This window comes from Crocodylus siamensis, chromosome 2, assembly GCF_052110815.1.
Source record: "Crocodylus siamensis isolate JL-2025a chromosome 2, ASM5211081v1, whole genome shotgun sequence".
In the NCBI taxonomy this organism is placed as follows: domain Eukaryota; kingdom Metazoa; phylum Chordata; order Crocodylia; family Crocodylidae; genus Crocodylus; species Crocodylus siamensis.
Window position 1 is genome coordinate 180,890,116 of NC_143396.1, and position 27,803 is coordinate 180,917,918.

The following is a 27,803-nucleotide window of genomic DNA, read 5'->3' on the forward strand; positions in this document are numbered from 1 at the left end:
TGTTCCACTGCCTGACCACTCTCATAGTCAGTTTGTCAACCTAAATATCCCCTGCTGCAGCTTGAGGCAATTGCTCCAAGGTCTGTCTCCTATAGCCACAGAGGATAGCCTACCTACATCCTCCTAATCTTCAGATACCTGAAGGGCGATTTACAGCTATCAATCCCTTTCCCCCTCAGTCTTCTCTTCTCCAGACTAAATAACCCTAGCTTTTTCAGCTGTTCCTCATAAGTCATATTTCTCAGTCTCTAATAATTTTTGTCACATGCCACTGGACTCTTTCCAACCTATCCACATCTTTCTTAAAGTGTGAGGCCCACAACTGGACACAATACACCAGGTGAGGCCTTGCCAGTGCCAAATACAGTAGAAAAATCACTTCTCTTGTTTTGACAGTGACAGTCCTGTCAATACAACCCAGTATACTGTTAGCACTTTTTGCAAGAAGAGTACACGGTTGGCTCATATTCAGCTTATGATGTACTGCAACCCCCAGGGCCTTCTCTGCAATACTGCAGGCTAGCCAGTGATTCCAGAGTCTGTACTTGTGGATGCAATTTTTTCATGCCAAGCGCAGGACTTTGCACTTCATAGATTTCATAGACTTTAATAGACATTCGGGTTGGAAGGGACCCTGAAGGATCATCGAGTTCAGCCCCCTGCCCCAGGGACAGGAAGTCAGCAGGGATCATAGGATCCCAGCAAGATAAGCATCCAAATGTGTCTTGAAGGTGTTCAAAGTGGGTGCTCTAATAACCTCCAGCAGCAGTCTATTCCAACCCTTGAGGGCTCGGACAGTAAAGAAGTTCTTCCTTATGTCCAGCCTGAATCAGTTGTGGTGGGGTTTGACCTTGTCATCCCTCATGGTGCTCTGGTGAACAGACGCTCCCTCAGATCCTGGCGAACACCCCTGATAAACTTACAGGTGGCCATCAGATCACCCCTGAGCCTGTGCTTTTCCAGGCTGAAGAGTCCCATGGCTCTCAGCCCAATCATAAGGTCTGTTTTAACTTGTCCTTCTTTAATCTGGTTGATTTCTTCAGTCTCTCCAGGTCATTCTGATCCTAGCTTTACCTTCCAGAGTGTCTGCAACTCCACCCGGCTTGATGTCAGCCACAGATTTGCAGAGCATTCATTCAGTCTCACTCTCCAAATCATTAATAAAGATTTTAAATAATACCAGACCCAAGATGAACCCCTGGGGAACCTCACATGATACCTCCTCCCAACTATATGTTGAGCTATTGATGACTACATTTTGAGCATAATAATCCAACCAGTTATGTACCCACCTTACCATAGTTTTGTCTAGCCTGTATTTCTTTAGCTTGTTAATGAGAATTTTGTGAGAGAAAGTATCTAAAGCCTTGCTAAATTCAAAGTATATTTCATCCATTGCTTTCCCCGCCCCCCATCCACAGAGCCAGTCACTTTGTTATAGAAGGAAATCAAGCTGGTCAGGCATGGCATGCTCTTAGTGATTCCATGCTAGCCAGTCTTGTTCATCTTATTCTTCTCGAAGGGCTTGATGATAGATTGAGGACCAGATCAATTATCTTTCCAGGTATTGGGGTCAGACTGACTGGTATTTAATTCCCCAGATCCTTCTTCTCTTTCTTACAAATAGACATTAGATTTTATCTTCCAGTTATCCAATACTTAACCAGCCCACCACGAGTCCTCCAAGACAATAATCAAAGGCTCTGTAATTACCTCAGCCAATTCCTTCAGTACCCTTGGCTGCATCCTGTCTGGCCCTGCCAACTTGGAAGCATTTAGCTTGCCTAAGAAATCCCTAACCTGTTTTCCTATTGTACTTTAGGCTGCTTGTCTCCTTCCCTATCTTGCTGTGTAACTGTTTGTCATCTAGTAGCTGACCATACTTGTGAAGACTGAAGTAAAGAAGGCATTAAATACTTCAGCTCCCTCTGCATCATCAGTAGCTAGTCTGCCTTCTGAATTCCATAAGGGACCTATGGTTTCCTTAGTCTTCCTTTTGCTCTTGACGTACCTGTAAAATTTCTTTTTTATTGCCCTTTATGTCCCTTGCCAGTTCCATCTTAAATCATGCCTTGTTCTTTGTAATTTTCTCCTTCCATGTCTGTGGGACACCTTTATACTCTTCCCTAGTACTGTGACTAAGCTTCCACATTTTGTAAGATTCCTTTTTGAGTTTCAACTCATTGAAGAGAAAGCTGTCTAGTCAGGCTGGCCTCCTGTCGCACTTCTCAATCTTTCATTGCGCCAGAATATTGTACTCCTGTGCCCTTAATACAGGCTCCTTTAAGTATAGCCAACTCTCCTGAACAACATTTCCCCTCAGATTTGCCTACCAGGGGGTTCTGCCCAGCACTCCCCTGAGTTGGTCTGCTTTTCTGAAATACAGTGTCTTTATTCTTCTGCGCTCCTTTTTTCCTCCCATTAGGATCTTGAACTCTTATCATTTTGTGGTCACTGGGAGCATCTACACATTCATTAATGTGCTTTTGCTATTGCACGTTAAATTCAGTACCTCTAGTGTGAGGTACTAACTAAATGTGCATTGATTCGGCTTCACTTGGTAGCTGACAGATCCTTGACATTAAGTTGTAAGATTTAGAGGGTAGACCCAATGGCATGAATGCCATAAGATTGCACAATATCTGGATATTCAGTGGCAGTAACACCGGGATTCCTTTGAAAGATCTCAGATTCAGTTTGCCAGCAGAATCATTAGTTTCCCTGGTGTAGACCAGGTACTAATGGTTGGCACAATGTGAACAATGGTCTATTGCCGACTGTATTCCTGGTTGGATCCTAGGCCCAGACTTTTTCTGACCTAGGACATACTCTGAACAGTGATGTCACAAAACTGGCAGACTACTGCAAGGCTTGGTACCTTCAGCCAAGTGTCAGGAAGACAATTTCCAGTGTTTTCCACCTACACAATGCCAATGCTGCCCAAATGGCCAGAGGCTGAGGCACAAAGCACAACCTGTCTACCTGGGCATGATGCTAGACCAGACGTTGAACTACCATGAACACTGGAAAAAAGACAGCAATGAAAGTTAAGACATGCAACAACCTCCTTAACAAGCTAGCCGGGTCATGATGGGCACAAAAGCCTCAACCCTAAGGATGTCAGCTCTTGCCATCTCGCATTCTGTGGCAGAGTACTGCACAACAGTCTGGAGCCAGTCATTACACATCAAACTCATTGATGTGCATCATCTTGGGAACTCTTTGATTGACCCCTCTACCACGGCTCCCAGTCCTGAGCAACATTGTTCCCCCTCGTATCTGATGGGAAGTTGCAACTAGCAAGCTACTGGAGAAGTTCTATGCCAATCCAAGCCTGCTATTGTATGATGATCTCTTAAATCCATCTGCTACACATCTATTATCAAGACACTGTCTGGTCAAGCCAATGCCAGCTGCCCGTGTTGGGGCCGCCTACCGGTCGCCAAGTGTATCCTCACCTTCGATTGGATGTATCGCACGCGCCTGTCTCGCCTGCCACGACTTTGATGTTAATGGAGTTGGTTCATATGTCTGACACGTGCCGTCCAATTATGAGTCTCCTCTGCGTCCCGTGGGTCCCGAGTTTCTGAGGGCTTTGCTGCCCCTACACCCTCTCCTGTTCCACCAGGATGGTGGCCGCCAGCCTAGTTCAGCCACGTGTCCGTACGTCGCCCGAGTAGCCCACAAAAGAAAGATAAAAATCAACACAAGCACTAGGACCAAGGGGCTTTGCCTGGTCAGATCAGCTGCTCCCGCCGAACTGCACTCATTCTCCAATAATAACTTGCCCTCTGTGGGTCAAAGAGTCCCTTGGGAGGGCTTGATCGCATTCTCCCTCCTCCTGTTAAAGCTCACTGTGAGCTGTGCCCCTATAATAGGAGCTATGGTACCCTGATTCAAATCAGGCCCTTCTAATAAAGTCTTTATGGTACCCAGCTCCAGCCAGGTTCTCTCCTCTCCCTGCCAGTAAATCAACAGTCCTATACCACTCTGGGGCCCGCTGTTTGGCCTCGAAACCCTGGCTGGGGCTTAGCCCTTTTCCAGAAGTTCCTACCGGCACTCAGCGTTGCTCTCATCCTCTGCAGCATATGCCGGCCTGCTTCATCACCTCCACATCCTTCTTCCGGTTCCACTTTGCTCCTGCTTGTCGGCACCGGGCTCTCTTTTATGCCAGCGGAGAAAGTGTCGGCCCCTCCCTTCCCTGCACACCTGGGTAAGGGGGGTTTCTGCCTGTCTTCTTGGGGCTGCGGGCCTGGGGTCACTGGCCCTCTGCCCCGGATGGGAGCCAAGGAGCCCACTGGCTCTTTCTCTCCCTCACAGACACCCATGGTAGTCCAACTGCCACACGAGGAGCACACACCAGAGACCCCCTGGTGTGAGGAATGGAGGTTGACATTACCACTAAACAAGTTCCTTATCACAGATCCTATAGTCTGCCCACCTGGCTTCAACCTGCCATGTTGTCAGTGGGCCTTGCTGAATAGGTTCCAGACAGGGCAAGGTCTGTGTGCAGCCAACTTCCACCACTGGGGTCTGTGACAATCCAGACTGTAGCTGTCTTAGTCAGTGGACAGTCATCAACAATATGTGACATGGTGTGTGTTTTACTCTGTAGCTGGATTGTCTAAGTTCAGTGGTGGACTACAGGAACTACACATAGCCACTGAGGATGCTATCACATGGTTTGGCAATTACACACTAACTGACTAAAAGTGCATTAGGCTGCCCTAATATGCAGTAGCAAAAGCACATGCTTTTTTAGGGACACTTAATGTGCAGTAGCCTAATTTTACTGCACCGTACCATATTAGCACACTTTTTTGCCATGATGCTCTAATGTGCAGTAAAATAGGCTGCTACACCTTAAAGCACACACGTAGACACACCCATCATCACCCAAGTTACCTTCCACTTTCATACTCTCAACCGATTCCTCCCTGTTTGTGAGCAGTAAGTCAAGGAGAGGTTCCCACATACTTAGCCTCTCTAACATGTGTATCAAAACCTTGTTCCCCAACACACTTAAAGAATTTGCTGGGTTGCTTATGCACTGCTGTGTTTCCCTCCCAGCAGATATCCTGATAAGGTCTCCAGTAACAACCAGGTCTGATATGGAAATTTCTGTCAGTTGTTTAAAGGAGGCCTCGTCTATCTCCTCTACCTGGTTTTGTGGCCTGTAACAGACACCCACCATGGCATCCCCCTTGCTGCTTCCCCTTCTGACCTTCATCCAGAGACTTTCAACAGACCTAAGTGCTTCATCTTTAGATTAAGTACTTCACTTTTGGCTCATCAATAGCTGTATCCTAATCTTGACAAAGGCTTTAAATGCTAGAGCTGATGCAGAGTTTTCTAATGGGGCAGAGGAATGAAAAGATTTCAGAGTCTTAGAAGTCTGTCTAAGAGAGGTGACACAGAAGATGGGTACTAGGTAGACGACAATGAGAATCACAGGATGCTGGGTAGGAAGTAGGCATCTTATGGCCAATCAGGCTTGAGGCCCCATTGTGTTAAGTGCTATATGCCTAGAGCAAAGAATCAGTTTTTACCTGAAGAATCAAGGCAGATAAAAAAAAAAGTTATTAGCTTCAGTTCATAGATGGGGAACTGAATCACTTACTCAAGAGAAAGTAAGTGGCAGAGCTGGAAAGTTAAGTGCAGCCTCAACAATAAGGCCATCCTTTCTTTCGCATCCATACATATTTCACAGTGCCACCTGTTGTCCAAAAAACTATTTTGACCTTTGTTGCCATTGCAAATACAAACACCTAGGTGCATGCCACTTTTTTAATTCTGGGAGTGGGCTTCATTCCAGCTAGATAACTAGGTGGACCTTTGCATTGCTTCACACTCATTAAATAATGTTCAGTTGTGAGCACATAGAGAGGTGGGGAGAGGGTTGATCAGATAAAACCTGGAAACACTCCATCAGTGGGACGTGCTCAGGAAGCCACTAGGATCACTGGAATTAAGTTTTAAAACATTTTGAGCAAATATTGTCTTAGTCCAGTTCTGAGAATCGTTGTGTGTGTGCATGTGTGTGTGTTTCAGCCAGATGCTCTGGCTCAGTGTGCTGGAACTGAGCAACAGGCTCTTTTCAGGAACTAGTACCTCTATGTCCAGAGTCAAATAGTTTCCTCTGATTTGGCCCTCTAGCCAGTTGGCAATGCAATCCACTCCTTCAGTAACAGCAGTTACCATTACAACTAAGACTTGGAAAACCACATTACTGGAAAGACCCTAATACTCCTGCCACTGGGTAAAAGTTTGCCCATCACACTCCGCTGGTCTTCAGTAACTGTAATGGAGCTTAGCACCAGGATCTTAATTCACAGGAACAGACTAAGCATGGCAAAAGTTTGGGATGGTAGGGGCCTCCTGCGGGAAGCATTTTTCTCCTGCTTATCAAGCCTCTATTGCTCCATTGGAGCAAAAGAAACTGATACATACACTTATCATCCAGGCATCAGGGATTTTGAGCTAGAAAGGAAATCTTAGAATAAACCATGTTTTTCTGAAGGAGATAGTTCTGCTGCAACCCAAATGTTCTGCAAAATCCGTATCATTTCGGTGACATCATTTTGAAGAAAAAATATGAAAAAGGGCCAGCACTGAAAAAGGTCAGGAACTTTTGACAGAAGTGAGAAATCATCTATTTTTCAGCTTGAAGTGACAATTTCTCCCATTTTTGTATTGTATTGTATTGTCTAAAATAATCAAAATGCTTCAGTCAATTGCAACTGATTTTTTTTAGTTTACTTTTGAAACTCTGAGATTTAGTGCTTCTTCATTCCAAAGCCTCAGTATCACTTATGGAGCCAAATTTTTGTTCTTTGAACAGCTCTAGTATTGAGATTTCTGATGCAAAGACCACTTAATTCACTGGAAAGACTCTGCATTAGATCAGGGCATTGGGACACAGCTGGTAGTATTCACTATTCTCTCTATGTCAGTATTTAATTCAATAATCACCTTTTGTTGTTCCTTATACTTCTTTTTAAAAAAGCTTCACGACAGTCAGTTGAGGAACAAAAGAATACCTTGTGACTAAAACAACCAATCACACATCATCTATAATGAATAGAAAAGATAATTAATTAAGAGGAAGGATAAGCTGTGTAGCCGAGAGCTCCCCCTGACTGCTGCAGGGGGCCAGTGCAAGGCTGGAGTGGGTAGGAGCAGACTGCTGGCAGGACCAACATTGTTTCCAAATGGGCTCACATATAAACTGCCCAGGGTGGGTTTACTCCAGAGTAAATTACTGTGGAGTAAACCCATCCACCAGCATTTGCACATATAGATAATTATTCAATCTGCTGTAGGGTTCATTGGCATTAGGAAAAGAGACAAGCAGGTCAGAATTGATCCCCACCTATAGAGGAAATACAACCTCTAGAGTCTAAAGGAAGGGCTAAAGTTGAAGCCCAGAAGAGGATACAGGACCTGACGAATTTAGGAGTTGATATGAGAGACTACACAGGAGGTTAAGATAAGGCCAAAGCGTTTAATATTTAAAAATGGGGGAGGAGTAGGGAACAGCTGGGTGGATAATATTGTTGCTGGCTGGTCTAAAGGAACGTGTACAAACAGCATTAGATGCATTTTCCTGAGCATGCTAATTGTAATCCCTGTTCATTCTAATTGGCCGTGCGTTGTGTTAATAGAAACGATGTATTCCCATGGGAAGTATGTTACGGTAACTCAGAATGGCTTGGAGATTGGCATTTGCAATAAAACCTTTGTTAATCATTGCCCCAGCCTCCGTCTTTTTCTCACAGACTCTTGCAGAGCATTCAGAGGAGGGTTGGCGTTCAATTTGTTGAGTCATGGTGGCACATTGTGGCCAGGATTCTTTTTCCCCATAGCAGGACTTTGGCATGATGTTGAGATGTCACTGAGAGACTGTGGGCTTTTCTTGGGCTGGGTTTGTCAAAGTCAGCACTGCAAAGCAAGAAGCCATGTGATTTGGATGTGGTATAGACATTTAAAAAAAAATTACTCTAACCTGAAGCACTGAAGTCTGATATATCACATCCATAATGGTCAACTTAGAGAGTGAGCCAACCTTTTTAACAGCTCTATGAGCTGTGAACATCTGTTCAGTTATGGCTTTATAGTGCTTTCTGTGCACTTAAAGTGAAATAAGTATAACTTCTGTACAGGCCCCTAGTGTTCAGAGCAGAGGACTGGGAGCCTGGGTTGTGAGTTTTAAGCTCTGGCACTATAACTGGTGTGGTTTTGACAAAGCACTAACTTGTGTGACTTGTCCCTCAGTTTCCCCATATGTAAATTTAGGCTGCCAATATAGCATCTCCCTTCCTCTGAACATCAAACACTGTAAAAGTACGAAGTGGTGTTGTTATTCAAGGTAAAGTTTATGCCACTGATTAAATAGTAAGTGTTTAGCTGACTCTTCACATTATCAAGACCTTGTAGACATTGGCTATAAACTTAACAATGAGCCTGACTCTCAAGTATTTTAAGGCCCCTCTCACACTGCTCAGGCAGTCAAGCAGCTTTGCAGTAGGTGGAGAACTTAGTGACATTTATATCCAATGACCATTCTGAAGCTAAAAGCAAAGGGCTGTTATCCAGACACGGAAGCTCAAGCATTGGTCAGTAGCCTGATTTGTAGAGGTACTGAGCTCTTCAAATTCCCTTTTTCCTGCCATTGTTTCTACCCACCTCCTCTCATTCTTTCTTCTACCTTTCAACTCCTACCTGTCTTTCTCCTCCTCTTCCACACCTAAACAACACTTAGCTTTTCACATTTTTACTGTTAGCAAAAGTACCTTCACAGTACCTCTTTGGGTACTCCACAAGTCAAAGGTCTGGATGAGCCCAGAGTGCCAACATGGCTAAGGCACTCCAATTTCTGAGGCCAACAGCACAAAAAGGAATAATGTGACTAATGCTGGGTCCAAACACTTTTGACTGCCAAGCCAAAGAGCCCAGACACCCTCTGAGAGCTAGGGCAACTGAGGGCAGCCGTTGGCATAAGTTCGGGATGTGGCTTCAAACTCATGCCTGTTGAAGTCATAGCACACTGTTTTAAGCACTCTGCTACAGCACTGAAGTGCATAGATTATGCCTATTATACAACTGAAGGTTTCGATACAGGAACATTATGAAGCTTGTCCAAGGCCATAGAGGGGTCCATGGCAGAGCTGGGATTTGAACTTCACATCTCTAGTGTCTGCAAAAGAGATCAGGGCGCTACATATGATTCAGCTTTGGTTTCAGGACGTGGCACAGAGAGCACCACATAGTTATTGATGTTATTAGTATGCTTCTATAGCCCACATATGTAAATCCTTAACACTCTCTCCTAGCTGGTCCACCTCAGAAGTTAATGCACCTGCTACTGCTCAGGGATGCATTTCTCCAGCTCCGGTAGTAGAGGCTTATATACATAGAGTTGAAGGGTTTTTCTTTGGCACCACTAACTGCACAAGAGGGGTTGGATAGCTAAATAGGCTATATTTACATTTATATGCATCTAAATAGGTTATATTTAAATATGTTCCTGTACAGCCACTGACCAGCACACTCATTTTTAAAGGCTCTACTTTGCAAGAGGTTAGTCACTATTAGGTTGCTTTGCCTCCCTTATTCTTGTCTCATTCTCTATGAGACTTCGCATTCTCCCTGATATTTTTCACTCGTCCACTCCATTCTCTCCTTCACTGCTTGACCATAGACCAGGCTCCCCTCATCTTGCTTCATTACATTCTCTGTCCTGCACCTTATCCCACCCCATCCCTTTTTTGGTCGTTTCAATTAAAAAAAATGAAGAGGCTACGTGCCAGATAGCCCCTTCTTATCTAGTAACAGCATGTTCCCCTAAGAGAATTTTTGGCTTCAAGTTGTATATGTGTTTATATGCTTTATTTTTATCACGTAGGGGATAGATGGTACATAATGTCTTCAGTCCATGAGGTTACATAGCAGATAAGGGGCAGGCAGATGTAATACAGTCACTCCAAACCCTGAAGTGTTATTGCTAACATAGAAAGTATTAGGAATGTAACAGGTAAAATGCTTCCAACCCCCATGCAAGCACCTGATTTGTGTCAACAAATCCAGATCCAAGTTGAGATTTCAATGTTAATATGCTGCAGCTAGGGGATAAAGTCCATGGTATTTCCTCAGCCTCTAGTCCGGCACTTCCCAAACTGTGGGTCGTGACCCCAAATGGGGTCGCAACATCAGTAGATGGGGTCACAATAAATGTGCCCACTGAGATTTTCTGTGCCCACAGTGGGGCGAGGGGCTACAGCTGGGGGGACCCATTGTTGGTGGGAGTGCCGTACCACCATGGCTGCCAAATTGAGCCACTGCAGCAGTGGTGGCACGGAGTTGTGCCCATGCTGCTGGCGGGTGAGCAGGGTGTTCCTCCGCTTGACAGCCATGGCAACGCAGCGCACCATGGTGCACCCTCCCTCCCATGCTGGGTCCTGCCCACTGGGCTGCAGAGCTCCCAGGGGGAGGGCAGCAGGGTGGGGAGCAGCAGGCAGCAGGCAGCCCGCATCCTCCCCCCATGGGCTGCCTGCAGTGCTGCCTGCAGGGAAGGGGACAGGGCAGATGGGGGAAGCCGGGCTCTGCAAGCCACTCTGGTCACAGCAGCCACCACCTCCCATGGGTGGCACCCAGGGCTCAGGTGCTGTTGGGGGGGACCCTGGCCCTGGGGCATCTTACAGGGGGGAAGGCTATGGAGGAGGAAGTGAGGAGCACCAGCAGGGCCAGGGGGCTGTGAGTGGGGAGTGAGGGCATCTGGGGTTATGGGGGGCTGTGGGTTGGGAGTGAGGGGTCATGCTGAGGCAATGGGGTCATAAATGCTGAGGAAACATTTGGGAAGCATTGATCTAGTCCTCTCCCACCTGTTTTCCTGGTTTTCCATTCTTGTTTCCCCTGTTTTCCATTCTCTTCTCTGTATTCTTACCACCTGCTCCTCCTTTTCCTTGGTCTCCTGCCCTGATTTTTTTGAAATAAGGTTGGTATGATTCATAGTAGGATTACAAATTTGAACTATAGGATTAAACCATGATTAAAAATGTTGATTCAAGTATTATAAATTTCCCAAAGCAAGAACCCACTTGTTGTCTCAAAAGTGCTATATATGACTGTAGTCATATAAAATCAACAATACCACAGCAATAATGATACTGTAAGGCTGAGACCAAGAACATGGTTAGATTAAAAAAGGCCCATGCTTTTTTAGCATATTAACACAAAAAAGTTTACATATTTATATGCATAAGAAGCTGATTCAGAGCAATAGTAGTTAATTTGAACAAAATCTTTCAATGGGAAGAAAATCCCTTATGCTTCAGGGGTTAATACACTATTTAACTATTAAGGAATTAGGGTTGTTCCACTTTTACCTACTGTGGCAGTTTCTTGCATCTTCTTCTGGTATATTGGGCCAGAGATGGGATAGTAAACTGGATGGGGTCATGGGTCTGATCATAGCAATGATTGCATTTCTACGTTCTTCATAGCAGCATGCTTGTATCTGGGACAAAATTTAAGCCCACAAAATGGCATAGCAGGATCCCAACAAAATAGGAAAAGACAGATAAAATGGGAAGAAAATAGAGGTTCCAAATATTTTCCAGATTACTGCATTTCCCAAATGTTGGGGGCCCTGGCCATTGATATGGGGCAATCCTAAATCCTGAAAAGAGGATGTTGTCAGTTCATTGACCTGTCCTACTGGCTCAGTGTCATCTCACCATTTCATTAAGACTATTAAGATACTAGGTCACAATGCTGTGACAATGCATTTATTCTCACATGAACTGCAGGTAAAAGTGCTCCTGCTATTGCTTATAACGTAAACTAAATTGGTAGGTCTGAATTTTTCCAGACTCACCACACATGACAAGGGCTTTTTAAAGTTCTGCTTCAAGGCCCACTGAAGCCAATGACTTTTAAATTAGGAAGACAATGAGAAACCATAGTTCTACTCCACTGACACCCATGAAAATCAAGAAAGGAGTGGTTTGATTGATGTAGTAGAGATAAAGAAACTATAATCAAACATCATCACAGGATCAATGCCTCCCACTTGGAAAATATTATCTTTTCTCAGTTTCTACGTTTTGGGTGTTTATACATTGCTCTCATTGTGGTATCAGAGTGTTCTACAAATATTAACACAAACTTTAATGAATTTATCTTCACCACGTAGCTAAGAGATAAAGTGGCACTATTATCCTTGCTTTACAGAATGGGAAATGAGGTACAGAAAGATTATGGCCAATGTTTTCAGGAATAACCACAAATTTGGGGTGTCCAATACAAGGCATCTAACCTTTGATTTTCCGGCTTAGCATTTTCATAGCAATTTGTGTTCAAGGCACAGGTCCTATTGAGTTCGTACAGTCATGAATACTCAACAGTTCTTTAAAGTTAGCCACATATATCTCACAGTGGGCACCCAGAAAATGAGCAATGCATAATCAGTGGCTATGGACAATCTTAATGCTGGCACTTCCTACTTTTTAAGTACTCGACTTTGCAACTTTCACATTCATAATGGAATTTTTTCTCCAATGAGTATTACATTCAAATATTTATTTCAATGTAAAGCTTTCACAGTTAAAAAAAATCACAAAGCTGCAGGAATGTCAAAAGACTCCCATGATAAGGCTAACTTGGCCATAGCAAACAATATTTAACAACATAAACCATAATGTATTAAGCTGTGTGAGTAACAACAACAACAACAAAAGTATATCAGGTACTACAGTTATGGTCAAACAAAGCTGATGTTTGAATCCTTATGTGTTCAGTGCCTCACTTCTTGTGATTTTAATGTGGTGGCAGATCAGGTATTTGTGTAGAACTACCTTTATCTTCAAGAATCCAGGTCAGGAAGCTCTACACGACCGTTGGGAAGCTTCCTCTGTATGTCTCCATCAGGGGGCATCATTTGTCCACCTCTCTCAAAGGTGTGAAGTCTAGCAATCTAGCCCAGAAACTCTATTTATTCCTCAAGATCTGCTGGGTGCCGAGAACACTTATTCAGAATCTTTATGCCTCTGCAGAACCATGTCTCCATTGCGTTTCTGTGCCCATTCCTTTGCAGGACTGTCCTACTGGAAGTCTCTCCTGCCTTTGCATTCCACCATGTGCAGGGGATTCATAGTGCAGAGTGTGTTTTGAGGGGAAGTTAATCCAGTTGTGAACTCCCCAGAGCAAAAATTCACCTTTCACCAGAGCCTGAGTCTGGAAAATCTCAGCCTCAATAGCAAATCTATCAGAAATGAGGATCACATGAATTCAAGAGGCTTACAATGGAAATTATAAACCCTCCTGAAACCAACACCTGCTAAAATACCAAATTTCTTTAATGAATCGAGAATCTAGCCAAAACTCAAAACACCTTTAATCACTTCATACACATGAGTACAATATTTTAGTTGTTGAGTACAATTATTTCACATACACTTTTCCAGTTGGAAAGCATCCTTCCATCTTCCAAGAAAAGCCACGAGATGCCCATCTACAGTCTAGAAACCAATCCTGCTATCTATAAACCCCTGATTTCTCAAAGTACCTAGGAAAAAGTTGGGGTTTATAGCGTGCCCAGAATGTCATCCATATTGTCATGGTTCTCTGTGATTGTAGTGTATAAAGTAAACCAAGCAGGTGCACTAGAAATCATCAGCTGAAAAGGTTTTAGCTTCCCAGATTCAAACCTGAGGACTTGTGTGTCTGACTTCATTAGCAAAGGAATCTTTCCTTTGACTTCAGTTGCTTTGGGTTAGGCCCATGAAAAGTTTGACTTGTGACTTGCACTATGAGTTCCACTTTCCCTATGGCACAAAGCCAGCCTCTTCCTTCACTTTAATCCCACCTTCCTCACCTCACCTTTAGAGGAAGCCCCACCTCTACATCTGCATATTGAGATTCCCACTTCTTATACCTCACCTATGAAATGAGCCCTGCCTCCTTGCACTCACATTGGGAATCCTATTTGCAACTCCCCCCTCCTCCACTTTTATGAATCCCATCACTTGTACTGCACCAGCAACATGAGTTCCACCTTTCTCCACCGAGAAAATCTATACGTTTCCTCCCTGCCTGCTCCCATATTCACTGAGCTCACAGGCTAGGGATAGACTTATTTCAGGAACGGCACTTTACAAAAATCAATTCATCTCCTACACTACATGGAGAATGAGAATTTTCCATATTTGTTCAGCCTTGTGAGACCCAGAACAGATGAAAGGAACTATAAGCTATTATTTACTACTGGGTGGGTGTACACATTCATTAATGTGCTGTAGTTACTGCACATTAAGTTTAGCACTTGCATAACCGTAACCAAGAACTATATCAATGTCCAGTAATAGTAGCACCAGCACACAGCTTTTTAGTGACGCTAACTATGCAGTAGCCTAATACTACTGCACATTAGCATATTACCATGGGTTTTGCTGGGCACACTACTGCACAGTATTATTAGGCTACTGCACAGTTAGCACCTTGTGTAGACGCACCTGATATTAATTTGGGAGCAGGACAGAATGTCTTGCAGGTGGGCAAGCTAGCCTTACCACCCTCATTTACTCACCTTCTGGGCATGCAAGTCCTCTGTTGCACTTGTGAAAGTGAAGGAGCACAGTCAGTTCCAGCATCTATGCTACTTTCCCCTTCCTCATCCTTGTGTTAATTTGTTCAGTTGCAGAAACAGTTAGGCTAGAGGTCACAGGAAGGGCAGTCTAGCCAAGGTCTCATGAAGGGCCCATGTTGCTGCCTCTGAACTAAGGAGGGGGCCTTCTCGTTGGCTTGTATGCACCTTCTTAAAGGTCAGGCCACCAAGCTTAGAGTGCCCATGAACTGATTGGAGAAACCTGTCCATTATATTGACTATGAAAAGTACTCTATTAATGAAAATACCAGTCCATCCCAAAACAGGGAGCCCATATGGCCTCATCCAGATGAGTGTGGACGTGCCTCTTGCCCCGCCTCAAACCACACGAAAAAATGTTCCCCACGCTGCAAGTTTGCAGCATGGGGAGAAAATTAGACCCCTGGATATTCAGGGGTCTGAAAAAAATTGAAGTTTAAAAAAGCAGAGCAGGGCATAGTCCCAGACCGTGCCCTGAGGCAACCAGAGCTAGGTCCTCCACGAGATGCTCTGGCTGCCAGAGCACCTCTGTGGTTGGCCCCTCGCCCTGGTGCTGAAACACACGGCTGACCAGGACCTGTGTTTCAGCACTAGGGCTCCAGTGCCAGTGAGTAAGGGATCAGGAGGGCTGCAGGAGGGGGGAGGGGACCATGGGAGGGGACCCCTACTGGCCCTACCCACTCCTCCAGCCCCCCCGACCCCTGCTTCTAAGGTAAGCAGAGGCTTTTTTTCCATTTTTTTTCTGTATTTTTTCCTGTTTTTTTTTTTTTAATTGATGGTGCCTGGGATTGTGGGGGCAGCCATTGGGGGGTCTGGGGAAGTGGGGGGTGGGGCTGGGTGGGACAGTTATCGGGGGGGCTGCAGCAGATGGCAGGGGATGGGGCCAGGTGGTGCAGCAATCGGGGGGGGCATGTGGGCCTTGCAGGGGAGTAGCCCCTGCGGGGGTCATTTGGCCCCTGTTGGGGGGCTCTACCCCTTGTGTGGGAGCCATACCCCTTGTGTGAGAGCTGTAGCCCTGTTGGTGGGCCATAGCTCTGGTGTGGGGACAGAACCCCCTGTTGGGGGCCGTAACCCCTGTGTGGGCGCCATCTCCCCTGTGGGACGGCATCAAAATATATATTCTTGAATTCATGAAATGTATTTAGAGTTCACTTTATTATTATGATAAGAGACACACTTTAACATTGTAGATATATCAATAAAACATTGTCCAACTGATTGCTGTCTCTGTCTCATACTCTCTCTCTTTACTTGTGGAGGAACATGGATTTGGGGGTATTTTACAGAGTGACTTTAGGATTTTTCAGTTTTCAGATTTTTTGGTTTTCCAGTGGGGAACACCAGAATTCCTGCTAGGGAGGCCAGCGGCAGGGCCCTGCCTTCTCAGAGCTGGCACCTTGGACCCAGCTGACTGTGGCTGATCTCCTGGCCAAATGGGACCAAGAGGACATGCTTTGACAGTACAAAGCAGGCCACCACACTAGGAACATCTTCCAGGCGATAGCTGCCCAGATGGCCGGACAGGGGGCACACATGGCAGTAGTGCCACACAAAGGCCAACCCTGATTCCACAGTCCACTGGCAGCTGGCCCAGAGGGACAGATGTCTCTACTGGCTGTGCAGTCCCCATCTGGGTCTGGCAGGTGCACAGGAGGTCACAGCCAGGCAGCAGCCCCCACTGCCAGACTGCTGCAGTGGGTAGGGGGTGCAGGGAACTCTCAGGGCTGCTTCAGCAAACCAGCTGGCACAAGGGGTAGTGTCCCCAGGTGCCAACTGGCTGGGCCCCAGAAGCTCCTGAGAGCTAGTAGCCCTGACCTACTTACCAAGGTGGTTTTTTTATACTGCTGGGGCAGGACAGGTGCTGGGCTCTAGCTACCCCTGGTTGGGGTGAGCCAGGCAGAGTTATTTTGCCCCAAGTGGCACAATTTGCTCCACAACAAAGTGCATGTCCAAGCACATGCGCTGAAGCAAAAAGCCCTGGCTCAAATCTGTGCCGCTTCTATTTGAGCTGCTGCAAGCGCACGTGCTTGCATGTGTGGACACGCCTTATGAAGTCAAAAATGAAGGTATCTATTTTAGCAAGTAAAATTACTCTCAATATTTGACACGATTTGGAAGAAATGATAGTTGCTCTGTCACTGAATTATTATGGAGAAGAGGTGTGTGAGGTACAGAGTTGTAGATGAGTTTCTGCACATCAGAATCAAAGATTTGACTTGTTAATGATGTGAGAGAAAGAAAGAAGGGAAAGGCAAACAAGGGGAGAGATAATGAAAAGCAGGAGAGAGAGATTAAGAAAAAATTAGTCTCACTGACAGAGCAAGAGGAAAAGTAGACAGCTAGATGTGTTCTTGTGTCTACCATTAGCACTTCTGTGAGACAGTGTTATTGCTCCAGTTTTTCTTACAGGTAACAGAGGCACCCAGAGACTAAACCCTAAGTCACAGAGAGAGTTTGTGTTAGGTCAGGGAATTGAACCCAAATCCCTGGTTAGCATCCTAATGACTAAACCCATGGTCTTCTTGAAGGGCCATACAGATATTCAGAAAGACTGGGTGTGTCTACATGTGCATTAATGCACTGTTGCTACTGTGCATTAAGTTTAGTACCTTTACTATGAGGTACTAATTAAATGTGCAGTAGCTAGCGCTACTGTGCAGTAGCAAAGGTCCGCAGGCTTTTTGTGATGCTTAATGCACAGTTGACTAATTCCACTGTGCATTAGTATATTAGTATGACTTTTGCTTTGATGCTGTAATGCACAGTAGCCTACCGAGCATTAATTGTCATGTAGGCATGCCTGCTGACTGATTTAGAAAGAGATGGATTATTCACTTGTTTAAGGACCAGCTAATTTGAGATTTGTATCATGTAAAAAAGTCTGAGCAATATATAGAGGTTATGAAACATCTGAAAAGAAGTCATGAGTTGAGTAACTTGAATAGAACTCTCCAACCCAAATTATAGTAAAAAATGAATATTTTGGAGGTTCTGAAAAGCTTTGTTTAATTAAAAAAATGTTTTTTTAAATTCCCTTTCCTGGGACTAAAAGCAGAAAGACTTGAGATGCCTGAGAAGGGTGGTTCTCATGAGATTTCCATCTCAAATTTGCAGGCTCCAGAGATTTGGTTAGTTTGGAAGAAGTTTGCCAGGATGTGGAGGGGTTTTAGAATGTGAAGTCTACTAATTAACCCTTGTTCCCTGTGAAATCCCCTTTTCTACTCATGCTTTTGCTACAATTTCACATATGTCCAACACCCAGCTCAGATGCTGGTGAGCTTTCTAAGCATGAATGAAACTCTCAGCAATGACTCCTCTGCTATTAAACACTGACAATTAGTCAGTAGCAGAGACAGCACTTTTCCAAGGTCCACCTTCAACCACAAGTGTGATTACTTCCCCACTCCCCTACCACATGTACTCACTAGCCCACTGTGGTATCCGGGCAGGCTCCCTGTGGTTGTCTCCTCTCATCATTAAAAGCCCTTACTTGAGCAGTGGGCTTGTCCTCTGAAGGGTGCTGCGATCCCACAGTGAGGTCATGCCATTCCCCTTCTCTTCTGCAAAGCACTGGGACTGCCAAAGCTGGCACATTTTTTGGGGCCGAGTATCTCATAGTGGTTTAAGGAGATGGGATGATGTAGGCACAGGTTATGCTGTCTAGTTCAAACCTTTTAATTTAATGGCTTCTCATTTAGCTGTTCACATATGAGCAAAGATAGAATGTCAGCTTTTAGGGCAGGGGCACTCTTTTACTATATGTTTGTACAATGCATCACAAAATGGGCCCTGATCTCAGTCAAATGCACCACGCTGTTCTACCAGACAAATAATAAATCATTGTGAAGTTTTGCTTGGGACAGGAGAATCTGATAGGCTCTTCTGGAGCCAATAGCACTGGAGTGGCTACAGGTGGAAGAACATCAGATAAAGCAGAAGAGATGGCTGTATACAAGGAATCTGGTACTGTGTTTATCTATCTCAGGTATGTTTACAGCACAGGATAGTGGTCTGTGGTGAGCTAACTGCTTACACTTCCATGACTGCAGTAAAGCTATGTCCTTAGATACTTAGATGGTCTCCATTTCCATAGTATGTGAGCACCTCCTATTTATCCTCACAACAGTCCTGGGAAAGAAGTGTACAGATCGGAAGCTCAGCCACAGAGATATAAGAGTCTGTGATGTATCAAGAAACTAGACTTGGGTCCCATCAAATCCTGGACTAACACCCTAAGCACTGGGCTATTCTGCTCCTTAATAAGATGTACAAAATGAAAAAGCAAGAAAACTGTATCCATTAAGTAAGAACACAAAGGGTAACATAGCTCAGGAGAACCAGATGAATAGGATTCATGGCAAGGAACCAGGAGACCCTGGAGTAGAGCAATCATTTCCACTGAGAAGGCAATGCTTTCTCCACGACACTCCATAACAATGAAGCCTGACAGTGTGGCAGCCGTGTTTTTGTTCCTGTTAATCTGTTTTTGAGATCTGTTTTCTTTTTATCCTCTTACTAATTTTAAACCACAGGGAAAACACAGAATTCTGAGCCCAAAACACACAGACGAGTCCAAAGTCTGGCAGACAAAGATAGGCCTGGCATTTCAGGAACAGTATAAACAGCAACAGGGTAGGAGGGACGGAGAGAGGGAGCAGGCTTTCTTCTCTCCCCACCCCTCCAAATCCCCAGTCCTTTCAGCATTTTGCCTAGGGGCAGTCCTGCAAGTTGTTAAATACCCACAAGTCCCAGTGACTGCAGCATGAACCAAGGTAGGCTGGCACTGTCTCTGTGTTGACTCAGATTGATCCCAACTTCCTATTATTCATTTGCTCTACTTGCAATAACAGAAAACAAAGCCTGAGCCATATTCTGCAGTCCTCACTTGAAGCAAACACCTGCTGAAGTCATGGGGTAAGGATTCAGGCAGAGTTGTTTGCTAGACCTCCTGACACCAGAGGCACAAGGCCAGGTTATGGTGGTGGCTGTTCTTTAAAGCTGAAATGAAGCCATGCTGGTGTAGTGACTTTCAGTTCTGTTTGCTTTCTTTTTGTACTGGCAAAAGTTAAGGAAAAAGGCCCTACAATGTATATAGCTAACCGATAAACCTAGTCCTGCCTATAGAAATTGGCCCCTGGACAGAATCCAAGGGGGCAAAAAAAAGAACCGATAAATTAAGTATTTTTGAGCTAACAGTGTAGCTTTTACGAAGCTCAGCATAAAGTGTAAACACTAAGTAAATGAATTTATTTATGCTTCTGGAGAAAACTTTTCAGAGCTACCACATCTATTCAGGCCCATCTTAAGGACTTTGGAGGCCCTGGGCATGGTGTTGATTGGGCTTTTACGTATTTAATCATGTAACAGTTATTTCAGTGATTGCTCCTGAACATGCATGTAAGTGCATTCAATTTTTCACATAATCTTGTATTTGATTTTTGGTGCATTTGGGTCCTTGCAATTTGGTTCTCTCCATTTCCTATTCCAAAATGTTCCCGCCCTGTTTCGGGCCACATGTCATACCTGCTTCCTTTCAGGACTGCCTGATGGGTCTGGGCATCAAACTAGAGACCCAGAATATGGCCTCACCATGCCTGAGGATGACACCACATCTACTACTATATTGCATCTGTATAGTTTTCTGGAGGATACCACAGCAATGTACTCACTAGATATAGATACACGCAAGTGCTAGTGACAGCCATGTTACATATTATTACCTCGTTTCACCTGCACTCTGTGTACCTCTTCATCTTCAACAGCATTACTGTTAACACTCCCAAGGTCTTCCCCTCTAGCTACTTCAAGCAGGTATCCTATCCCAAAATCAGCCTGCACAGAGTTTTTTAAAACACTTACATATGGATTTGCCTTCCCTTCCCCACTAGTCATGTTCATTCATGGACTGAGATGGACAGGAATCAGTCCAGGCCAAGGAACAGTTTTGTTACTTAAGTTTCAGGAGTACTGAGTAGGCACAACTCCCACTGACGTCAGTTGGGCTGGTGACTGCTTCTCAGGCCCCTTGAAAATCAAGATCTTTAGAAGCATTAGGCAAAAAACAAGATCTTGATGCCATTTGAAAGGATACACTTCTCTGTCTCCAACAGAGATGCATAGCCCTTACCTTTAACCCTAAAGCAACCGTACATACCTGCCTGCAAGACAGTGACTCCATTTGAGCCCTGTACAGTGACTCCTGGTAATTAACACACCTGCATTTACTGCGTTACATAAAACCACATTTCATTTCTCCTAAGAGCCTTAAAACATTCCTATAAATTCTTGTTGGCAGGTGTCACACCCAGAATATATGATAGTGAGCTGTTGTAATACAGCCTTCTCCAGGAGTCTTCTGGAACATTATTCAGAAACTGTTCATGGCTTCAACATTAATGACTTTTGAGTCCATCCCGAAGTTAGGCATGCAAGACCTTTCTATCACATTGCTGTGTGGCAAACAGACAGATTGATCCCAACTCAAACTCCTAGGGCTAAACTTCGCTACAGTCCCTTTTTTGTTCTATACCAGGCCAAAACAAAATCCAAGACCAGAATGCTCACAGCGTTAAGGTTGGATTTTGTGTAGTAGAAAGGGAATGGGATTGTGTTTGTCCATGTGTGTCGCACATCCTACTGTATAGGGCTTAGGTACATGGAAATTATATACATCCTTCACCCACCATTGCAATGCACTGAAAAGGAACATGACTATTATTTAACAACACACAACAACTCTAAGGACTACCCAACAGGAAGAGGTACTACTCATCCAACTAGGTAATAGGTAGGAAGTATGCAATTAAATAACCCATCTGGGATCTGGCTAAACTCCAGGACCTAGGTGGCTAATTTACCTGTTGGAAAAAAAGGAAATGACTGAAAATGTTTTTGTTGATTTGTTTTGTCAGGGAGAGGGGAGAACAAGCAGTGGCAATGTATGCTGTGGTTTGCAGAAAGTTGCAACTCAGCACATTTTCTGCCTCAAACCCAGTTGTCTGAAGTCCAGTTAACTGAGAGGAGGGCAGATAAAAATGGGTGCTTGGGCTTTTGTTGCTGTTGTGAATGCACAAGTTGTGCACACACAGTGATTCCAGCCACCTGGTAGGAATTTCATTAGTTTCTTACAAAATTTGTGGTGACAGGGGGCAGCTCCTTGATAGTCATTCTGAAAAAACTGTTTTAGTAACATTTCCAGTCTTATAAGCAGTTAACTGCTAGCTCTGTGTGTGTGTGTGTGTGTGTGTGTGTGTGTGGCCCTTTCCTCTTCATTCTGTCATATTAATGGCTTGTCTAAGTCAGAGGGACCACTGCAAAGATGTACATGTTGCTCCCTCAAGAGCTTTCCTAGTCTCTCAACTATGATGAAGCACAGTGCAGGAGACCAGCTCTTGGAATCAAACCCAAGCCTTTATAGAGTAGTTCAGTATGCTAACTAAGGGTCACTAGGTCAGACTAATTATTATAACTTGTCAGAAATCTTCCAGTGAACCACTTTCTTCATTAGAAAAATGCCAAAACCAAAACTGGTAAAGGGCCAGTTTCAATAAATACCCAATTCAAAAGAATTTTAGGGAAAAAAAGGTGTGAAACAATCCAAATGAAACATTTTCATGAAGCTGATCTGAATGTTCAAAACAAAAGCTTTGAGCATTCAGTTTTAATTCACACAATAAAAAATAAGAGATTGAAATGAAACATTTTGAAGTTATTAAAATCAGATGTTTCAAATGATTTTTGTATTATCAGTTTGTGAAAGTTTTCAAGATTTGTGCTGATTCAAGCATGGGGGGGCAGATTGGTAGCTAGGGTGGTGCAGTCCCCAACCTTGGAAGTCTTTGAGAGGAGATTGGGCAGACACCTTGCTGGGATCATTTGATCTTAGCAGTATTCTTGCCCAAAGCAGAGGGGGTTGGACTCAATGATCTTTCAAGGTCCCTTCCAGCCCTTAATTTCTATGATTCTATGATAGGAAAGCCATTTTTTGCACTTAGCTCTCATTGTCATTGGCAGTCTCTCGATATGAGGATGATAGTCTTCTAGCAGACAGGGAAGTCATTTGTGCATCCAGTTGTCTGAAGAGGCCAATCTGAGATCTGCATGTTCAACTGGAAACATTACATCCAGTTCTAGAAGGAAGGAGTGGATCCTGGTGATATCACCTCCACTATGTTCTTTGGTGTTAAAGCACTGGCAGCAAGGGCCTGTGCCCTCATACGAGGTTTTGTAGGGATATAGGAATTGCCAGATTAGGTGAAAATAGGAGTCCAGCTAGAATGGCATGTTGTCAGTGACAGTGAGAAGTACAGTTCTCCATAGGTATGTGTTAGAAAGCTAACTATGACTAACCTGCCTCTGGAGAAAGCTTTAATCCTCACTAGCTACTAGTTCAGCTATATCCTGAAGTGTGATGGTCCTTATATCTCATACAAAAGTATTAATGCCTTAATGTAATTATGGAGGTAGTTGGGAATGCTGTTATCCATGAAGCTATTATTTTGAATTCATGGGAATGTTTCTTGATGTGATCTCACAAATCCTGGACTTTACACAGGTGATGAAGATTCAGTCTAGTTTAATAAGGGTTGGTAAAATGAAACAATTCTTTAAAGTAGCTGAATGAGGAAGAATAATTAATTCATTAATTTGCCCAGCGCACTTGTGGAATATGTAGTTACCACAGTTTTTTGCAGACCAATAATTTGTGGCAAAGGGATCAAGTGACTTTCCTGAGGCCATAATTGGATCATCATACTTGCAATAAGAAGTCAGCAAAGTCAACTCCAAGCCAAATATTCTAGCCAATGCAGAATGCCCTTCCCCGCAATATATGATACATTTTGACAATATCTCGACAAGTTTCTCTGCTAAATACGGTTTCCAACGTTCCTTCCATTTGGGTGTCCATCATTTACAGAGAAATAATTAAGTGAAACAGCGTTGGTAAAAACAAGGACAAATCCACCACTGGCACCAGTCCACATTACACCACTGAAATCAATTGAGCTTCACCAGTTATTCCAGCTGGGAACACTTTCAGTTTTGAATAAATTTGGAATACATTTTCCCCCACAGCAACCACTTTCTGGCTAATGCATTATTTAAGGAGAAGCAAGGTTTTTAGTCATTACAGGGAATCTAAACATGACTGCTTCATGTTCAGTACTCTGCTGTCTTCAGGAACTTCTGTCCATTACCCAATTCCTCAGTGCTGATAGTTAAACAGAAGATTTTTAGCTGGCAGTACTTTTTGTTTTACATGGTATCTGAAAACTAAGCCAGTTGCCTTCCAGTCATGTATGTATTTCAGAAATCAGAGTGTTTACCTTAATGTTTCCAGACTTTGAGCCTTTTCAGGCTGCTGAATTTTGATGGGATTTCGCAAACAATTTAATTTGTTTAATTCTCATTCTGAACAAAGTCTCAAGGTGGTTCTTATTTTATTCGCGGCCAGTTGTTCATCCCTTCTGCTTTGCAGTCATCACCTGTAAAAAAAGATGCTGAGATCAGGACTTAGAGGGTAGCTTTGTTGATGGGGGGAGGAGGGAGGCAAAGAAGATTGGCACACGGTTCTGCCTTCAAGCACTACATTAGCTCGGGAGTGCTGACTTCAGTGAAAACTTGTTTTTGACAGTATTCAACACAATTTGCATGTTACTCAAGAGGCACAGAGGGAGCAGATATGGACAGGGTATAGTCACTTCCCTGACCACAAATATTCACCCTCCTCTGAAAATGTCCACTTGACATTGCCGAATGAGGCAGAGCTGACCAACTGCACTGCTCCCAGCTGCTGTTGACAAGTCTTAGATGGCTTGGCATTTTTTAAGTCAATGTATCAGCCATTCTTACTCCTTCTACTTTCCTAATATATAACAAATCTCAGCTCGGGCACAATCCAGAAGCATACCAGAGAGTCCTTTTTTAATAGTAATGGACTTGGATTTTCCAAACAGACTATTGAAAAACAAACCTAGCTGTTAGGATGCATGCGTGCTGCCGAATGGCTTTTGGCCACACCTCTCTGAGATGAAATCTGGTCGGCTTCCTAAACAAAGGGAGGGCAATTCCCAGCAGTAATACTTTCCTTTGAAGTCACCTATGCAATTTTTGGCAATATTTTTCTCACTGGGGCAACAATGATGTGAACAGTTCAGGTAATGGCTCCAGATCAGGAGTGACTCTGAAAGCTAACACCAGGCTATTGAGAGAGGATCAGATTTCTCAGGACAGTAATGGCACACAGGCTCCTAGTTCATGCCAGCCCTTGGCTGTGCTTTGGCCTCTGTGGTCATTGCAGCCCAGTGTAAGATCCAGCCTTATGCTTCATGACCAAGATGCATGGATGTTGGTTTGCATAGGAGAGCAGTAGCAAAAACTGGGAAGTATAATGGTAAACTCTAAAACTCCTATGTACAGCATCCATGCTGGGTTAGTCATAGATGAGGACCTGGCCCAAAGTCTTTAGGCTAAGAGCAACATTCTCCCTGATTTCCCCCCAAACCACAGCCATCAGCATTTCTCCTCAGGCTTTAAATTGCCCTGAACAATGCCAACTGCTGCACACCTATCTATGGGTAGTCCTCACACTGTGTGGAAAAAGCCAAGAAAACCTGCAAAAACCAAATGTTCAAACTAAGGACACCTGGGAAACAACTCTCCCCTGGCTCATTAACTCCTGAAAAGACTTTAACCAGCTCTGGCTTGCCAAAAAATAATTCAATTACACTGAGACAACAGAAAGGCTGTTAAGTTAGAAATAAAGAACTTAGCAATGTTCCTAATCATTGTCCATCTTCATTAATGGTTAAGCTTGCTTTCTTTAATTGTTTGTTGTTCCCAGCAGATGTGAACTGATTGAACTGGAAGAAAAACAGCCCAAAGAATCAGCTTGAATATCTCAAGACCTGTAGGCAGGCGCACACAGTTTAAACAGGCATGCAAGCATCCTGCAAGTGGCTTGTCTTGTCTCGCTATGATCTGTTAGTTGGGCAAGCACATGTATTTTCAAAAGATTTTTCATTACATACAAAATAGAGAGGCTATTCACATTGGATTAAAGCTAAGTAGTGTGTAGGTTGGAGCTGCATCAAGATTTCTATATGCCAAAGTTTAGCCGTTCACCTTAAGCTTGATGAGTAACTGTCTATCAGTGTTAGGCACTGGACAGATAATCACATGCCCCAGTAACATTTAGGTCATTGTTATATAGTGATGGGATCAACAACAGACAGATCTGCAGCCATCCTGGCATAACTGAAGTAGGTGGCTATTAAAGTGCATTGCTACAAAGTGGTGAGGATGTAGGTGACATCCTTTAGCAAATACCTTACCAGGAGTGGTCTGGACAGATTATAGCTAACCCAGTGTAATTTACACTAGTATACTTTTATACTAACTTCTTCCAGGGGTAATTCTCCACCAAATTGTGTGCAAGTGCCTTGCTTTAGGGATTTGCATTCTCTGTCTGCTCCTTTTCTACACTGGTGCAATTCAGATTAAACTAGTGAGAACATTTCTAGTCTGTTCAGGGCTGCAGTGATTCAGATGAAACCCACCACTTACCATAGCATCTGAGCACCTAACAGCTTTCAGAGTATTTATCCTTGCAACATTCCTAGTAGGTAGAGAATACTATTAGTCCTAATTTACAGCTGGTGAAGAGAGATACAGTGGGACAAAGGCTCTGGTTTTTAAAGGAGGCAAGGATTGCTGTGGGACCTGATCAAGAATGCAATGCATTCAAAAGCTTGTCCCAGCCATACAGTTAGTCCAATACAAATTATCACCCACAATAATCCTTGTCTCTCACATAATTTCTGGATCATCATGGCTACCTCATCACTCCAACACTACCAGATTTTAAAGGCACTTAGGAGCTGAACTCTCATAATTTATTGTTAAGGAATTATGGGAAGTTGGGCTCCTAAATACCTTGAAGAACTGGCCCCAAGTGATTTGTCCAAGGTCACACAGGAAGTCTGTGGCAGGGCAGAAAATTGAAGTTGGGTCTCAAAATCTTAGGTTGGGACCATAACTGCTAACCTATCCTTCTTCTGTTTTATCTAGCCCTACCATTTTAGTTCTGGTCTCCACAACATGGTCAAACAAGTATAATTAGCCAGGTTAGTCTGAAGTCAAACAGAAGGCAGGGTAGATTTACAATTTATAGACTAACTAAAGAGATATATGTAGCACAAGATTTCATGGACTAGAACTCACTTCAGATGCTGGTGAATCACAACATGATGCCAACATGCTCTCCCCCTCCGCCCCCAAATCTGCATCACCTTTTGCATTTCATTCACAGGAATCTACAGCTTTAGTAATATGTTTCAGTTCAAACTGTGGTTCCCCATTGATTTACTCACCTATCACATTCCAAATCTCTTACTGGATTTCTTTTAGAAGGCTCCTAGCACCAGTGTGCAGAACCCTTTTTGTTTGAATTGGTATTTTCATTGACCTAAGTGTATAGGCAGGGGAATCCAGTTGTGGAATTGTGGCCCTTGATCTGCCAGTGCAGTTTAGGCCCTTTATTGAACCCAAAGTGCTGATAGCAGCATAGTTGCTAAATGAAGTGTTATTTTTTCCTCGTTGTGGGAGTCAAATATTCACTGAGGATTAAGTTCAATGCACAGCTTCATTGTCACTTCTGACCAATAACCATGAAGCTCTGTTGGAACAAGGTAGGTGTGAGCCTGTTCAGATATAATAAGAGCTGTATCAAACCTTAACCTGAAACTTGAACCAAACTGAACTTGACCTTTTTTTCAAATCTGAAAAGTTCACGTAACAATTTTTTAAAACTTTCACATTCCTTTGCCCTCTTTGGGATTTGACTGGAGGTAAAAGCATTGAAATACTCTGAGGAATGCTGTCTTGCAGTATTTCTAACCCTGTTGAAACCAGTATTTCTGACCCAGCTAAACGCTTAAGATTGCTTACCTGATTTCCAGGCCAAAGAAGTTCAGAGAGTTTTGGACAAGGTCCAAATAAACACTCAGGGCCAAATCTTGAGCTGTTTTAGGGCAAAGAAGTGGCACTGACTTCACTGAAGCTATGTCATTCTACAGCACCTGAGGGTTGGACACTCCCCTTGCTTTTGGTTACTGATTCAGGCCAAAATGTTGATTGCTCCTTCTACTAATCACTTACTTAT

General features: G+C 43.8%; 2 long non-coding RNA genes across 2 annotated transcripts; one reads left to right on the top strand and one right to left on the bottom strand.

Annotated features, from left to right (window-relative positions):
* LOC149871421 (uncharacterized) overlaps positions 1-27,803 on the top strand; it is a 261,718-nt gene that overhangs the window by 214,068 nt on the left and 19,847 nt on the right.
* Positions 155-27,706, bottom strand: LOC149871422 (uncharacterized). 2 transcript variants are annotated; one of them, XR_016440529.1, is made up of 3 exons: positions 27,590-27,706; positions 23,968-24,126; positions 155-7,941 (listed from the first exon to the last, which is right to left on the bottom strand). It is a non-coding gene; the product is annotated as an uncharacterized LOC149871422 (long non-coding RNA). The 2 variants fall into 2 exon arrangements; XR_016440528.1 differs by lacking the exon at positions 27,590-27,706 and adding an exon at positions 27,013-27,144.